The sequence below is a fragment of the Triturus cristatus genome, chromosome 3_2 (assembly GCF_964204655.1).
Source record: "Triturus cristatus chromosome 3_2, aTriCri1.1, whole genome shotgun sequence".
Lineage (NCBI taxonomy): Eukaryota > Metazoa > Chordata > Amphibia > Caudata > Salamandridae > Triturus > Triturus cristatus.
In genome coordinates, this window is record NC_140584.1 from 830,359,110 (window position 1) to 830,377,093 (window position 17,984).

Consider the following 17,984-nt stretch of genomic DNA (forward strand, 5'->3'; position numbering starts at 1 on the left):
AGATAATGGACGACCCTTCCAAGGGTCAGAGTTCAGGGATCTCTTCGAACACCTGGGAATCCAACATCGCAGCTTCACACCACAGTGGTTGCAGGTGAACGGGAAGTCCAAACGCTTTATGCGCACCCTGAATAAATCCCCCAAAATTGCAACCTCGGACTCGGCCTCCAAAGGTTCTTGCACAAATACCAGTGAACGCAGCATTGCACCACACAGTGCTTCCTTGGTCTTTTATGCTCAATGGGTCCAATAGGGACATAGTGCCGATCAAACCAGAATGGACTCCCCCAATCTATGATCAAGTAAATGCCCAGAACTGGCACACACAAAATAATGTACAAGTAAGCCTGAAGAGGCGAGCAATGACATTACATATCACACGAGGTGATACCATGATCATCAAAGACAGAAGGCCAGGATGAAAGTTCAGAACACCTTTCAAATCAGGAGGGTGAACAGTGGTCAACGTAGAGGCCACTATGATAACTGTCCAAAAAGGGGACAAAACCATCACCCGAAACATTTCATGGTTCCGGAAGGTGGGCTTACCAAGTCAGCAAGATCCTGAAGATGGAGTGGACAATGCCATGGCCAAGAACGCACCCAGGGATGAGAGGCCCGGTAGCCCAACCACAGACAGCAAAACTACAGAGCAGGCTAGTGAACGAAAGGGAAGTAGCAGTGATGCCCGACATGATCAGAGGAGATGCAAGACTGCTCTCAACATCTGCGATACAACCTCAGACTGAATCCACAACCGAGCCAGCAAACCAAAGACTTTGTGAACCAAGTTCACAGTTAAGGTTCAATGTCAAGTTGTGGAGGGATGTACTGACCCACCTGGACCTTATGGCAGTGGCTCTTTGCTCTGGATATGCACCTTGTAAATCTTCTGGCCAGCTGTGGCCAGAGGCTATAAATAAAAGGGTAGGAGACCGCACAGGGTCACCCACCCATACCATGACCAAGTGTGTATGTGTGTCATTAGTGCTGATTGTCAGCAAGCGTAGATAAGGTAGCTGCCAGAGGTGAGGGCATTCTGTAACTAGTGTTCCCTGTAGGGTGTGCGCGAGCGCCAAAACTTCCCAGAGCTTGCAATCTCTATTGTGAAGATTGCACACTTCACACAGAGACCATTTGCGCTGCTGTTTTTCTAAAAACGCAACCAGCACGGTCACTTGCTCGTTTGAAAAAGCACAGGGAGCAGAGGCAGCTATCTCAAGTGGAAGAGCAGACCACTGTGGAAGAAGAGAGCAGCAGTTTAGCATTCTGTTTCCACTGCTGTGTATGGGGCTGCAGAGGGTTAAAAGAAGCGCATCAAGTGGCAGCGGCACATGCCACTTGCTGCACTAGTTAGGTCTTGCCTGAGCCAGCGCATGCGCTGATCTGCCGAGACATTAAGTGAGTGGGCTTTAAAAAGCCTACCACAGCTTTTTGGGTGGCATAATGCATGCGGTTACGCGCACAGGCACAAGCAGAGGCGCCATCTGGCTTTCCTCTCGCTCTCCCAAGCGCAGGCACCTCGCTCCGCCTCTCTGTCTTGCTCGACCCTCCCCCACCACAGAGTGTGTCTCGCGGCCGCGCGTCTTGTACTTAGGACTGGAATTGTGTATTTCATAGAAGGGCATCCCTGCTCAGTGTGCCCTACATGTTCTACTGGGCGGATGTAAACTCCCCACCAGCTTATACCCTCCAACTCACCATGGCACGAATGAAGGGGTCTTCCTACCGACAGAACCACCCACCCCCTCTCTAAACGGCCATTCATTCAGTCTGACTGTGTTCTGTTCTCTGAAACTATTTGCAAATATCACTGTGCTAATAGCCAGAATGTTTTTAAGTCACATTTTTTGCACTTGTTTTTTTATTTCGGGAGTTTATACAACACCAGTCTCAGAAAAAGAACAGCCCTACTAGCTCTAGTGCTCTACAGATAGGTAGGTGTTGTCTACTTCCTCGACAAGTGATTCAGACAGCAGGGGGTGGGGGTTCGTTTCTGCCATTCTAGAGGTCATGCCTGCTCCTATACTGCGCCTGCGACATGTGGTGAGGCAGTAGAGCGGTGACATATGGCTGCGCAGTGTTCAGAAGAAGGCCGCTGTCAGCAGGGTCTGTGCATGTGCGTCTGAACATTTCCTCCAGGGCATGATGCATTCATTGGCGCATTTCCAACTGTTCCTTGGCATATGACAAGAAAGACATTATGGCCTCGCAAAAGCCACGTTGCAATGTAAAAATGTGTTTGACGCTGTCCGAACACCTCACATTCTCCAAGAGCCAATGTTCCATTAATAACAAGAATGTCCCGCACCTGCTGTTTAATATAAAATAATCCTTTTTTTTTTTAAAGCGCCAAATGTGTTGGCTAACATATTTGCATGCTCTGTCAAAGTAGAGGTGTGCTTAAGCCAGTAGTATTTTCTTTAGAGATATTTGTGAAGGGCACAATACTCAGCTGACAGTAGATGCATGAATAAAGGCACTGCTGCATTAATTTATGGTAGATTATTTACATTTGCTAGAAACAAGATATTCATTCAGGAGTTCACTGAATTTAAGGCAGAAAATCAACTCTTCTCAAATTGCATTTTCAATTATTTATGGGAAATTTTCTGGATTTTGCACCCTGCACAGAGGCCATGAAGTATGTTTTAATGGTGCTTGTTCCATTGGTTTATATTTCAATTTACCTTATTGATCGGTCAAAACTCTACATTTTCGAATCTGGACATGGTTCAAAGCATGCCTGTGACCGGACTATATATTTCACATTGATTGAATGTCTTACTCTGGAAGCCCTGGTTTTTAGCAGTAGTGTTAGTGCTGTTGCGTGAACCAGAGTTAATATTTTAAATAAATTACTGGATTTACCTGGGAGACACTTTTTTTTCTCCGAAGGGTAGTAGTGTCAACTGGCTTGATTGCACTACTCTTACTGCGGTGGAGAAATGTTTCCAACTCAAGCGGAACAAACGTTAATAAAATCACGGTGATCTGTTTGCCCTGCAGTGGAATGCCCTATGTTACGGTTGAGTGGTCATCTTTCAGATGCTTATGACTGCATTTGGATGTTAAACTGGTAATGAAGTGAGACCTTTGCCCAGACAGTGATAACATGTGGAACAAGCATTGGCATAGCCAATAGGTCTCGCCTTTGGGACCTTATAAGTGCTTAGCCATGCAACAGTTGATGTTGTTGCACAAAGGATATTGTGCTGCATAACTAAATACTTATAAGGTCCCAAAAGCGAGACTTATTGGCTATGCCAGTGCTTGTTTTGAAAATGGGAACAAGGGGATACATGGGTGTTCAGGCAGCAGCAGCACCTCTAGAGAATGTACTTTTTACGCAGTGCACTAATTGCAATTGTTCAGTGTCCAGCCATGATGCTCGTCATTACCTCAGTATGTGCTCAAGATAGAAGCACTTATTTATTTGGTCAGGGATGTTTTACATCTTGCAAAGTTTTCGTTATATTTGTTTAAAGTCTATGCGCTAGGCATTGTTCGTTTTTACGAGCTGGTAGTTGATACTGCATTACGAGCAGGCAGTTGATGCTGCAGGACAACTTCTGCTGTTTTTGGGCAACCCATTCCACTCCTTGGAGTGATAATAAAAGAGACAAAGATCAGTCTGCTCACTCTCCCTCCATCAGTGCACAGGCCCGGATGCCTCATTTTTTTTTTAGCTCTTGTAGGATCTGAGCGCTGAAATGTTCAACAGTAAATCATGCATCAAGCATCAGATAAAATATGATAAGGTCTCATCAAATTAAAAAAGCACCTTTCTCTAACATGCGGATACTTTGACATAAATAGGTTACTTTATATCACTGCACTGAGAGTTTTTAAACAAGAACTTCGAACCATTCTTACCCTGCCCTCCTAACAATGAACACTGCAACTAAGAGGCAAGTAAGTTGTCGTGCACTATTTATGTGGCCCACATACTTATAGATAAAGCAACATTATAGTCTTTTAAATTAAAAACGAGAATTGCATATACACCTCCTTTTCTGATCTCATGCATTTAAAAGTACTTTCTTATGCGATAATGAAGAAAATGTTGAAATAAAATAATTGGCTACGGTCACTCAATTTAGTTAAGCAGAGAAGCTGGGATTAATCCTAGTTTTTCTGATTTCACTTTGAACAAATCAGTCACTAAATAGGTATTCATTTGTCTCTTTTTTTTTACCTCAAATATTTATGCTTTGTTTTTAACTCATGGACATAATTTCCACGTTGCTTATGAACCACTGGAGAAACAGTCATACTATTTCTTCCCCTCTTCTCATCTTGTTTGCCCCAGTTTGTATAGAAAGGGAAAAATTAAATATCTCAGATTGTTAGACGTAGTGTTAATTTTGTCGCTACCATTATCTTAGAATGCCCGAGGAATTTGCTGTAATGCACAGTACCAGTGGCATAGCAAGCATGGCATGGGACCTAGTACACGGAATAAAATGGTCCCAATAGCTGCTACTTGAACTTTGAAATACAGCAATAATCAGCATTCAGTTGGCCCCTCAGCTCCACCTGCTGCCCCAATGGAACCTATGTATCTGCAAAGCACTAATTGTAGAATTGTCTTTTAGGGCACCTATTCACTGTTTTCATGTATTGTGCATGAGCTGCTGCTACTGCCAGCAGTATAGCTACCATTCATGCAGCAGGTGCAGTGACACTCGAGCCCATTGAACCATGTACATTGTAGGAGAAGGTGTAACTTGCATAATTTGCTGCAGCAGAATTACAGTAGTTGTAGAAACAGAAAACTCTGAAATGCACCAGAATATTGGTTAGGTAGGTCGCTGTGTGAAGCAAGTGATTCTGGTTCACATGTTTTCAGCTATGCCCCACTGAAAGGATTCTTAGTTATACTTCTTGGACCATGCCCCTTTTAGAGATACCTCACTAATATCAGTCCACTTAAAGCACTGCTGCATATATGCAATACTGTAAAGAATCTCTCTGAACTGGCCTGCAGGGAACGGAACCCGCATATTGTCTGTAGGTACCCCAAAGGCCTACGAAGTGTGTGCACATCTTCTCAACTCCTCCACACATGCACGTAGGGTCAGGAACACAGATTCAAATACTGCCTCTACATAATGATGGTGGGAAAGTACATTTGTGGTACACAGACTACTCTATTAATATGGTATGCTATCATGAACCTGGGTTGCTTTCAGTCCCTCTGGCTTCTAGAGTTTCAATCTGAAGAATGGCTCTAGAATTTACAATCTGATGCTGCGTCTTTGGTGTACTGTGAAAGATGGGTTTCAGGTTTTAGGACAGTAACAGTACGCTGCCCATTCCTTATAGGGGTTGTCAAAGTGTGTCACCCTCGTTGTGCAGTGCTATCATCTATTGTACTATTATTGAAATGCACATTTTAGAGAAAGAACCTATTTTTAATTAGCAAGAGTCTTTATTATATTTTTGCGGGTCACTCGCTGTATCATTTTACGTGGGGTCTTCTAAAGGATCGTATCTGGCTCAGTCCTTCATTTGAAATTCCTAGCATGCCCTGCTCTACCACTTGTGAATAACGAATCCCAGGGCAAAGTTGCAATACAGAAAGTTTAACATGCAATGTTTGGTAATTAACCTGTTTAGTGTAGTTAATGCTAATAAATAAACAGGTGAGCACATTCCCGTTTGGCCTAAACTGGAACCCACAGTAACTATTGCATGCATGGCAGTTTCTTGGCGCACACAGCCTTGACTGCAGACCTCACACTCCTGCACACCATAGGAAATACATTAGGGGGGAACACTGCCTGTAACACAGGCCATGGTGGTGACATGGACCTAAACATATGTAGATCACAGTGTAGCTCTGTGTTAGAAATTGAGTTTCGATTTGGCAGCGGTTTGCACAGTGTCTCAGTAGGGACACACAATCCTAGTCACACATTAAGTTTACCTATGCTCACCCTCGGATAACTTAGCTCAAAGCACTCAGGCTAAACTAAAGAGGCAATCTGTAAAGTATTTGTACACACACACAGTGAAAACACAACAAAAGTAGTCCACACCAGTTTAGAAAAATAACCAATATTTGAGTAAAACAAGAACAAAACAACATAAATCCAACATAAACAAGTCAAGTTATGAATTTTCAAAGATTAAATGTAGTTATACAGCTTAGAAACACAATAGCTCCGGTGGGCCTATAGCGACGAGCTTGACGAAGTTGAATCTCAAAGTTCGGGGCTGACCGCGATGGAGCACGGTCCGGCAACTGAGTTGTACAGACCCTGGTTACAGTACCTTGGAAACGATGGCAAAACAAAGATGTTGTAAGGCGTTGGGGAGGTGAGGTGTCACTGAGGCCGGTGCAGCATTGGTTCCTTATTGTCGGTATAGGTAGTTGGCACGTCGGTGTTTGGGACGGAAGTGAGGCGTCACTTACGCAAGAGAGGTGTCAGTTCCTGGAGGCGGTGCAGAGTCATTGAGCTGTTGACGCCCAGAACGTTGCAAGGCACAGTGGCTCTTTAAAGGTTCTGCGGCGATGTCATGCCTGCATTGTAAGTCGCAGTCTATGTGTTGAGCAGGGACCATGGCTCTGGTGCAGGCAGGAGCGCGGTGTCAAAAAGCGGCACTTGCTTCGAAGTCACGCTCAAAGTCGATGTATTGGTTTCTTCTTGCTTAGAACAGCTAACTCACTTCCAAGAGCCCAGGAACTGGATTTGACACCACTTGGCAGAGTAGGGCTCTCAGTAGAAAAGCAGGTGAAGTCTTTGATGGCACTGAGACTTCAAACAGGAAGCAACTTCAACTCAAGCCCTTGGAGAATCTTAGAAAGCAGGATGAAGAGAGCAAACTTCAGTTCTCTCACTCCAAAGACAAAAGCAGCAGGACAACACAGCAAAGCAAGCAGCAAAGTGGCAGTCCCTCCTGGCCGCATAATAGCTCTTCTTCTTGGCAGAATGTCCTCAGTCCAAAAATGTTGCAAGTATGTGGTGTCAGAGGTCAAGTACTGAGACCAATTTTAACTAATTGGGGTAGGGATACTTCACAGAAAGGTCTTGGTATGACACAAGACCCTGCTCTTCTTGGTACTAGCTCCAGACACACTACAGGGTGGTAAGCAGCTCTTTGCAAAGGGACAGGCCCAGCCCTATTCAGGTGCAAGTGTCAAATCCTCCCACCACTCTACCTCACGAAGACTCATCAGTCTTGTGATAGGCATCAGGATATGCAGGGCACACCTCAGCTCCCTTTGTGTGCGACTTTCTAGAGTGAATTCACAAAGCCCAACTGTCATCCAACCTAGCCGTGTATTCTAGGGAAAGCCAGACGCACAGAATGGTTAAGTAAGAAAATGCCAACTTTCTAAAAGTGGCATTTTCAGACCTGCAACTTAAAAACCAACTTCACTAAAAGATGTGTTTTTTTCAATTGTGAGTCCAGAGACACCAAATTCCAATTTTCCATCTGTTCCCAATTGGAAAATACACTTGTACAGTGTTACAAGTCAGCTCCAATGCTAACCTTTGGGAGAGTTAGGTCTTGCTGCAGTGAAAAATGAATTTAGCAGTTTTTCACTACCAGGACATGTAAAACTTAAAACCACATGTCCTACCTTTTAAATACACTGCACCCTGCCCATGGGGCTACCTAGGGCCCACCGCTTAGGCTCTTGTGTGCTCACACACAAATGCAATGTTCTAACTTTTCCCAGTGGGGAGTTTCAACTTGAGCAGGGGGTGAATCTGCAGGCAGTGTTAAATGAGCAATCATCACGTAGAGATTAGAACCTGCAGCGAAGTCAGAGACTCAAACCTTCAGCCAAATCTAAAAACAGAACTTGTGCCTCATTTGAATCTGCGTTAAGGAGATGAAGTACACATTCAGTTTAGCCAAGAAAGAGACTACATCTTGCGTGGGCAGCTAATGTTACATGGAGCCAGTGCACAGAATGAGGCTGCCCGTGGCTCATGCAGTGGGCCACCTCAAAAGGGCGACCACCTCCATGCCACATTAGGCACACCGCCACCCCTCTAGTTGAGGGGACACCAGGGAGGAGTCCCCGAACCCGGCGAGCCGGCCGCTTCACTTCCAACGCGCAGAGGTGAGGTATTTATACCTGCCCCCACCCATCTGGCACCCACCACGTTGGCATACTTTAGTATGGAATAAACCTGAAGCAAACTTTTCCCAACAGAAATGTGTTGTGTGATTTATTTATTCCAATTGCATGCTAGGTTCTGCAAAGGTGGGGAGGGTTGACTATATAGGCACTATGGGTGGTGCAGTCAGAGCAAAGAATGGAACTTCCGTTGGGGGCAGAAAATGCAACTGTCATACAGCGAACGAGTGCGTGCAACTGGAAGAGTGAATGCAGCCTAGTGTCTACAATGAACTCGAGCAGGAATAACAACCACCTGCTAGAACAGGTAAAATAACCAGTCGCCAAAACCTGGAGTCTGGGGAGCGAGCTGGTCGGACAATGAAAGAAACCTGAAACCACAGAACGCTGGCGTGTAATTATACAACCTGGCTGCGGCCGAGGGCGACATGGCATCGCAATGTGGTGTCCTGCCGGAGCTAAACAGCTCTGCCTGCAGGAAAGCCGCTCCCGGAGCCACAACCCTCGAGCAGCTTTTTAGCTGACTCACGATGATTCTGGTACAAGCACAGTTGGCGGACGGGCGTGCGTGCGAGCGTGCATGCATGCATGCGCGTGCGCGTGCGTGCGTGCGTACAGGGCGGCCCCATGGCAGGCGACGGCTCCTATTTAACTCGAAGAGAAGTATAGGACGATGCTCAGGTGCTACGAGTCTCTAATCCCAGAAGTGTCACCGACAGAGAGCATAGAGGAAGGTGGGAGAAGTAATGAACAGAGACAAAAGACTTTAACGGGAGACGCTCAGCGTTAAACAAGCTGTAAACGCTCGTCTTGTTGGAAGGTTTACCAAGCATCCAGGTCCTGGAGATGCTACAGGTAGCTGGAAGCAGGCCAACGCAAAACTGGGAGGCCGAACCGCAAAGACACTGAGAAGAAAACCAGGCCTGTGGAACTGGCAGCAGGCCTGTACAGGCACAGGGCATACATACAGTCTGTGAACAACGGTGAGTTCTAATTTCCAGGTTTCAGTCTCTCCTGACTGCGTGTGTCCAGGCTGTCGGGCAGCGGATCTTTTAAATGACCGATGACAAAACAGTGGAACCTCTGGAGATGATGCCTGTGCACCAGTGCTTTAAATGGGAAAAAATAAGTGCAGGTACTCATTAATATGAGCTAGAGGCATGGTGAGTGGGCGGGGCAAGGGGCGGTGCTTAGGGCAACATATGACGATACCTAATGACTTCTATATCAGTCGCAGCAACTATGAAAAACACATGAGAAATGTGTTTATGTAACCAAAACAGGTTAACTCATTACACAAAATGAAACCCAAAAAGGATGATATGTTAACAGTTTATCGTTCCGTAATATTTGCTGCTGCTTAATGCCATGCTGTTATGTGGCACAATACTATATGCTCTCAAGCGTACACGCACACGCTCCATCTCTCCACATTCCCTCTAAAATCTACTGAGTGTCCTAATTCTCTCCCTTTTATCTCCACTTGCCTCTAATCTTCACCCAGCCTATAAACTTCTGACTAGTTCTGCTCCTATTTTGCTTACTCTCCACAAGTCTTACATTTTCTCCCTGGTTTTTCCGTACTTGTCTCCTGTTAACCCCTCCATGCTGCACTCATCCCCTAAATTTGCCGTCTGGAAAATTAAAGTTAAGAAATGCACCAGATTTGACTTTACAGAAATGTGTGTTAAAATACAATTTCTGAGACGATTCATGATTTCAAAACTCAAATCACCTCATGTCTTTACATTCATCCCTACTCCTTCCGTCCACAAAGAGAAGCAGCTCCTGTCCTGAACAAAAAGATGAAAAGAAAACCGGCTTTGGCGAAGGCAGAGGATTTTGTTGGGCTGTCACTGCTTTAGAATAGCCAGTGCAATCAATATCCTGACTGACTGCCCGTCCCAACCCATTTACACACCTGATGGAGAGGGGCGGGGTGAGGCTAAAGCACTTTCAGCAGAATAGTCCTCGGGCACATGATCGACAGTGAAGGGTCTGTCTAGACCCTGCACTGTTAGTCACAGCGTGACGCATGGTAAGCCCTCTGCCCCCTGCAGGCTCAGGCCATTCACATGGGCGCTGCTGGAATCTCCAGCAGGGACTCAGCATGAGGCTTGGCGCTCTTACAAGCTCCTGAGAAGCAGAGCGGCATCTGCCCTGTGCTAGAGGAGATAAATAACTGGAGCCTGCAGTGCCATCTACTAGGGTACCGGTACTCTCCCTGGCGAATGAGAAGTGCCGGTACTGAGGGCCAGAAAATTCAGAAGTGCCGGTACTCAGTACCGGTGAGTACCGGCCCATTTAAAGTGCTGGGTATGTGCACTGCTGTGCACATACCCAGCATAGATGCCAACAGGGCTTTAAGTGGGATGAAACAAACTGGAGGGTTAGGGGGAGGGGTCTCTAAAAGGGGCGTGGACGATCTAATTAGGGCGTGGTTTAAAATCACAAAAGTTAAAAATCTGAGTATGCCGCCTGACTGGTAATTTACGCTTCTGTTTTTGCTTCCAGATTTGTAATACAACAAGTAACATTACACTTAAAACAACCCAGGACTATTGGCTTTGCCAGTGGTTGTTAGTTGCATAAGATAAATAAGCAACAGCTATGGCTTCGTTGTATTGAATATTGAGAATGCTTCAGCTCTGAAATGAGACTGTGAAAGAACTATAACAAGTCTCTCTGAAGTTACACCAAAGGCAGTGAATGAAGGGTGACATTGCATCAGAGTTAAGATTTATTTCTCACTCTTGAGGATAAGGGCAAAAATGGAGAGCCCGATAGGGACCCGACTCGGCACCTGCTTTTTCAGAACAGGCAGCTGGCAGATAAAAAAAAAAAAAAAAAAAAAGTTATGGGAGAATGTAGTTTCCCCATTGATCTATATTGAAGCAGAGGCAATCTTCCGGAAGCGTTTGTTCCAGCAGATCATGATTGGGAGGGATGGGGGGGGGCAAGCCACACCGACACCCATTTTGTGTGTGAAAAAGGCAGCTTTATTGAAACAGGTGCATATCACAATGTTATTAACCCTGGCACTTTGCCTTACAAAACTAAAACCTCTCTAAACATAAACTACCTGACCCCTTGCCCCCCCACCCCATACGATCCCCACATCATAAATCCCCACCCTTCAACATACAATAAATAACTTTCCAGAACACTAATATTACACAATCTTACCATATAGCATTTCTAAATCCTAACCTACCCTGACCTAAAATCCTACCTGCCTTTATGCAATTGTAACTAACGAACCTGTAATGTAAACTTTCTGCCTGTTTACCCTGTCCCTGCTCCTTTTCACAAACTCCCCAAACTTAACAAGAAACTTCAAAACTCCAGCCAAACTTGGCCAACTTCCAAACAACCCCAACAGCACCTGTTCCAAGTGACTAGTCTCCAATATATCCACCCCTACGAACCTGTTCCAACAAAACTACTCCAGGGAAAAAACCTGCTCTGACTGCCTCCCACAAAAACACCCAAGCCCAGGGAGGGAGGGCGGGGACAAAAACCTACACTACAGCACTCCCAGGTCACCAAACCTAAAATGGTGGCTGGGACAGTTCAACAACCCCTTAAATTCATTGGGCTCCTTTCTACATTTTGGGCTACAATTGGGCTATCCCCGATGTAGCCCAAAGTCCACAAAATGGCTGCTCCTGGCTGGCCCCACCCCCTCCCAATCTGCTCGGGGGCAGACCTCACAGTGCTCGGCTGCCCCCCAAACCCTCCTTGGGAGGGATGGGGGGGGAAGCCACACCGACACCCATTTTTTGTGTGAAAAAAGCCGCTTTATTGAAACAGGTGCATATCACAATTTTATTAACCCTGGCACTTTGCTTTACAAAACTAAAACCTCTCTAAACATAAACTACCTGACCCCTTGTTCCCCCCCACCCCTACGATCCCCACATCATAAACCCCCACCCTGCAACATACAATAAATAACTTTCCATAACACTAATATTACACAATCGTACCTTATAGCATTTCTAAATCCTAACCTCCCCTGACCTAAAATCCTACCTTCCTTTATGCAACTGTAACTAACAAACCTGTAATGTAAACCTTCTGCCTGTTTACCCTTTCCCTGCTCCTGTTCACAAAGTCCCCAAACTTAACAAGAAACTACAAAACTCCAGCCAAACTTTGCCAACTTCCAAACAACCCCGCCACCCAGGAAAAGGCGGGAGCGTAGGCGGAAATGCCGCCTCCCTGTTTTCCTGCTCCCTAGCCCCTGCCCCCTTAACACTCCCCAGACCCCCACCCTTTGACGGCCGTCCAGACAATTTCCCGTTCAGCTCCTACGCACCCCCAACATTCTGGCAAGTACTTCTCGCAACTCCAACAAATACAGGTCCATGCCTATCCTGGACAAATGGACCTCATCCCCCTGAAAAAACTCTGGCGTGTCGTACCTAATGTCTCTATGACGAATTCTGCCAAAACCCAGCTGGCGGCAAAAACGCACCATCTCCACATTAACCTTTCTCCTAGCCTTGTCCACGGCCCCTGGATACACAGCACCCCTCCAAACCCTACGCGGCACAAATTCCGTCCACACAACTGCGCACCCTGACCACTGCCGCTTGATCATGTCCAAATCGCTTTTCATACACCTCATCAGTGCCAAGCCTGTCTCCCTCACCATATCATTTTCACCGAGGTGACACTTGCAAAAGTTCTTTCCAGAGCATTCCCCCTCTCCCTTTCCTACAAACATTGAAACGTTATTTGTTAAAACCCAGGTTCTCACCGAAATAGCTGGTGCGTGCCTGGACCTGGGCCCATTTCACGAAAGAATGACCCACGATCCAAATGGCCATTTCCCTGGCGAGGGGACCCATCACGGAACCTGAAACGAAAAACAGGAATGAACACAGGGAAAACACATAACCGTGCTACAATGGGCCGGGAGCGCTGCGCATATAACGCTGGTAACAGTCGGAGGACCACCTACCCAATCTCATTATGTCCCTACGCCCCCAACCCCTATTGCTTGCTTCGGACGCCGCCCCAATCCTGAACGAGTGAGTTCAACCCCAGCTGGGCTAAACCCTTCCGCAATACCACCAACAGCTGGGTCCCCTTCGCCACCCGACCATCGAATGCCTGAAAACTAATCCCCGCTTGTCTGCGGCAAAGGCTTTCCATCTCCTCCCCCACCTATATGGGCAGGTCAAACCTAAATCGGCTGCCTGTAAAGAGACCCAACGTCCCCCGCCCCTCTGATCCGTTTCCGATTTCCTCAGCCACAGGCAGACCCTGTTCCCCTGGAGGGAAACCTCGGTCCATAACAACCCCTCCATCCATTTGGAACCCAACAACTCCGAAACCCGAAACGTCCCGAAAAACATCCAGCTAGGAAGCCGGTCGCAAGCCGTGCGCCCTAGCTAGCTCCTTTCGTATCATGCGGATAGGCACCTGATTCACTGCGATTCATTGTTGAAAATACACTGTGAAGCGCGTGATGCATATAATGCATCTTGGACTTATTTGATCGTGCCCTGTCTTTTCTTGTGCTTTGTGGGCCGGGCAGTCGGGCGGACTGCCACCAGAGGGATTTGCGGGCTGCCCCGGTCTTCCGGTGGCATCTGCCGTATTGCCTCCTGGCTTCTCTGCGTTCCCGGCGCTTGGTTGTGGCGGCCGCTCGGGGGGAACCGGCGGTGCAGGTTTTGGCTCACCTTCTGTTTTCTGTGTGCTGTCTTTGCTGTTTGGACATCTCGGAGTTCTCTCACTGCTCCCGCTTTCGCCCTCTGTTTGGTCTCCTACGGCCTCCCGGTGATGTGCTGATTGGAGAGGGGAGGGGGGAAACGTTGGAGGTGAAGCTGGGGCAGGCTGCTGACGGTGAGAGGAGGAGAAGGAGGGGGGGAAATGCTGGTAAGCTTTTTTTTTTTTTTGAACTGTATAAATACCCAGAGCACCACAGTAACAGCTTAAGACAAGTGAGACCTGGGCACTAAGGTTAAAGTAATTAAGCCCTAGACGTCTCATTACGGTACTGTCCTTTTTTCCCGAGCTTTAATGTATGATATTCCTGGCATCATGTTTTTCAGGGCAGCTGGTGAACTTGCAGAGCATCGTCGTGTTCGGTGCAATATTAGCTGTATCAGCACCCCTGGTATTAGGCTTGGCATTAACTAAGGTTCATCCTCTGAGCCTTGTACAGGTCCAAGGGTGGTGTTAAGACTGAGTTTGGCCTCCTTTCATGACATCTCTGTCTCTCTGAGGGAGCAGATAAATCGGGGCACAAATTTAAGATCTGTATTTCCCCATTGCTCCATGGAGGTAGTTATTAAGCAACCTGGCCGACAACTCGGTTCCTCTGGAGCCGTCGGGGAGGGACAGTTAAATTCACAGTTTTCTGATACCCCAGGTTGTTTAAGCTTTACTACTACCCCCACTACCGCCACTACTACCTCTAATACTATTGCCTCCGCCTCCTCTATTCCTTCTTCCAGTTCAGCCACTGAGTTGTCTCGGGGAAGGAGGTATAAGTTAAGATCGCGTAACATTTTATGGACAGATCTTCCGCTAGTACAGCCTCATCGAATCTCTGAGATCTGTAAAGGCGAATCTAGACAGAATTCTAATCAGAGACAGCTATCCAGCAAACCTAATAAACCCGGAAAGCCTACTCCAGCAAAGAGCCGCAAGAAGAATAAGAACTCAGTTCCCATAAAGGTAGCCCCCTCACTTCGGTCCTACTTCATGGCTAATCTACAGGGCAGTATAGACTCTGTACAGTCTTGAGTCTACAACCACCGTAGAGGTAAACAGTGGGGTGGACCCATCTATTATACTTTCTAATCGTTTCGCCCCTCTGAGCGTTATGCCTGTATCATCTGGGGTGGACAGACAAAAAGAGCTTGAAGAGGTGGGTTCTACGCCAGTGGAGGAGGTTGCTCAAAGTGCTGAAACAGTACAGGGGTTGGTAAAACAGCTAACTCTGGAAATCGGGGCTCGTTTTTCTACCTCGGAGTCGAATCAGAAAAAAATACAAGATACCTGTACTAGTTTATAAGAATATTTTCTGGCACTCACCCACTGGATGGAAGATTTAGAACTAAAAGTTGGGGAACTGAGTCATGAGGTGAAGGACAATGCTCAAGAGGTATTAAGCCTCAGGTCCAAGATGCTTCCTTTTAGAATCCGTTATGATATTTTTTTTTTTCTCTTACATATAAGAAGCTAGGCTATGGGCCCTCGGCTCAATAGGCAATATTTATTGCCAATTGGTAGTTTAGGAGCGTTTCCGTGGGGGGGTTGGGGTAGTTGGGTGGTGATGGGGGTTAATGGGGTTTTTCACAGAGTTTGGTGGGGAGCATTGGGAAAAAATAAAAATATTAAATTCATGTGACATTACAACTTCCAGTAGCAACTGCATAGGGTGGAACATGTTCTATGATGGGGGTAGGTCTGCCCGTGATGGGAATCAATATCTCGAGTGTCTTAGTTGGAATATTAATGGTTTGAGAGTCAGAAGAAGGCAACGCCTGATTCTTCAATATTTAAGAGATAGCTCAGTTAAACTGCTCCTGATCCAGGAGACCCATCTCTTCCTCGCAGAGTGTAATGCACTATTCGGAAAACAAAAATGGGTGGATAAATCATTGCTTCGGACCAGCAGTACTGCTCTAAGGGGGTTGCGATAATATTAAAAGCTAACTTGGGAGTCGAGTTTACTAAGTCCCAGGTAAATAATAGAGGACGTTGGACTATAGTTGAAATCAAATTTAAAGGGGTTAAATATACGTTAGTAAGTTACTATGGGCCTAATGAAGATGATATTTCCCCCTTGTACAATCTCTGCTTGGCCCTCGCGGACTTTGATGCCCCTTTGATTTTGGCTGGCGATTTCAACGTACTTTTAGACAATAAGCTTGACAGGTCTTCTCCCCGAACTCATATAGCAGCCCCTCGGGTTAAAGCTCATCTGTTGAATATTTTGAGAAATTTTAATCTATGTGATTTGTGGAGAAAAAAACATGGAGAGGTTAGGGAGTATTCCTTTCATAGTAAAAGAACTCCCATTATTCCAGGATAGACTATGTATTTATGGATCATGCGGAAGCTCATAAGGTGAGCTTAATTAAATATCTGCCTATTCATTTATTGGACCACGGAGCTATGGTCTTTAAACTCGACTTTCCCCTGGACCATTCTTTAAGGAGATGGACATTAAATAGGAGGTTTCTCCTGCTATCTTCTACCCCGGGCCTCTTGAAGTCTGAAACTGACACCTTTTTTCATAATAATTCAGGGTCTGCCCCCCAACATATCGTTTGGGATGCCTTCAAGGCCTGGTTGAGGGGGCTATTAAAAGGGGCGGTAATTGGATGGGCCAGGTCAGAGAGGGAAGAATTGGTTAATTTAGAACAATAGATAGCGGGGGCTGAAGCTGACCTGAAAGCCAGACCTTATGATGATTCAGAGAAAGAATATTGGGTAAAGAGAGTGGAGGAGCGGCAGTTACAATTTAAACTTAAGACAGAAGAAATCTTACATCAAAAGTGGGAGATAAGTAAAATGCCTGAGTTTGACCAAGGGGAGAATTGTGGTAAGCTCCTTGCCATTAAGTCACGGATCGACGTTTATTTGATATGTATATGGAGCCTTTGGCTCAGAGCTTAAGATCAAATAAAAAAATTGTTCCTTTTGAATTTGGTGGGTATATTAGGAAATTAGCCTTGTATGCGGACGATTTAGTTGTCTTCTCTTCTAATGTGGATATCACCGTACATGAACTTATATTTGAAACTCAAACCTTTGGGAAATTCTCGGGTTATGAAATAAATAAAGATAAGACTGAGGTTATGGCTTGGAATATTGTTAATCAGGCTGAGCCATATGCAACAGAACTTAGATATCTTGGAATAATAATAACTCAAGATCCCATGAAAATCCCAAAGGTTAATTTAGACAGAGTTTCTAAGGAAGTTGAGCTTCTTCTAAAAAGATGGCAGAACATTCCTATTTCTCACTATGGTCGGGTTAATTTGGCCAAAATGTGTATTCTTCCGAAGTATACTTATCTTTTTAATAATATTCCATTAGAATTCCCAAGAGCTGAGATTCTTAAAATTCAGGGCAGGATCTCTTGTTTTATTTGGGCAGGAAAAGGGATTAGGCTGTCCTGGAAAAAACTTAGGCGCAAACTAACACAGGGTGGTATGGGTCTACCAGACTTCCAGCTCTACTGTTGGGCCTCTCAGCTGAAAAATGTCAGGATGCTATTGCATACTCCGGATAGTTCATTAATCGGCAATATGTTCAAAGCCATGCTGGTGGGTCTGGGGGAGCATGGTTTTATGTATAAATTTGGCTCTCCAAAAGTTTATAAAAAGGTCCGTCTGAAGACGCTAGGTATGGCGGCCAAGCTTTGGTCAGATTGTCGAAATTGTTTGGGGCTCTCTTATTATAGTAAATGGGCGCCGGTGTGGGACTCACCTGGAACTCCAGAGGGCCTTTTGGACGCCTTAGCTCAGCCTATGATAGCGGCAGGAGTCCTTCATTGGGGGGACTTGGTAGTGGACAGTATATGTCATTCTTGGGATGTCTGGAACCATATTACAAATGGAACCTTGTCCAGATTTATATACTATCAGATTTCTTCATGGTGTAGATCACAAAATTGGTTGTGTTGTGAGGATAATTCCATGAAAAGATACCTGTAAAACCAGATCCCAAGGAAGAAAGAAGTTGCTTTATGGTACATTTATCTGCTGGCTGCAGTAGAACGAGGGATGGAAAAGCCTTACCAGACCTGGGAGAACTACTTGCCTAGCTAGGACTGGAAAGAGTTGTGGCAGGTATCTAATGACCTGCTTTATTCTGTGGTTAAATCTGCTGCACTCAGGAGAAATCATTTCTT

At 45.8% G+C, this 17,984-nt stretch overlaps 1 protein-coding gene across 2 annotated transcripts in view; it reads left to right on the plus strand.

Moving 5' to 3' along the window:
• Window positions 1-8,633: 8,633 nt before the first annotated feature.
• Window positions 8,634-17,984, plus strand: part of LOC146858246 (apoptosis-inducing factor 3-like) — a 569,318-nt gene continuing 559,967 nt past the window's right edge. Inside the window, exon 1 of one of the 2 annotated variants that reach the window (XM_085649067.1) lies at window positions 8,634-9,084. The gene's annotated coding sequence lies outside the window, so the exon portion shown is untranslated. The remainder of the gene's footprint in view (window positions 9,085-17,984) is intronic. The other variant, XM_085649066.1, reaches the window with a different exon arrangement.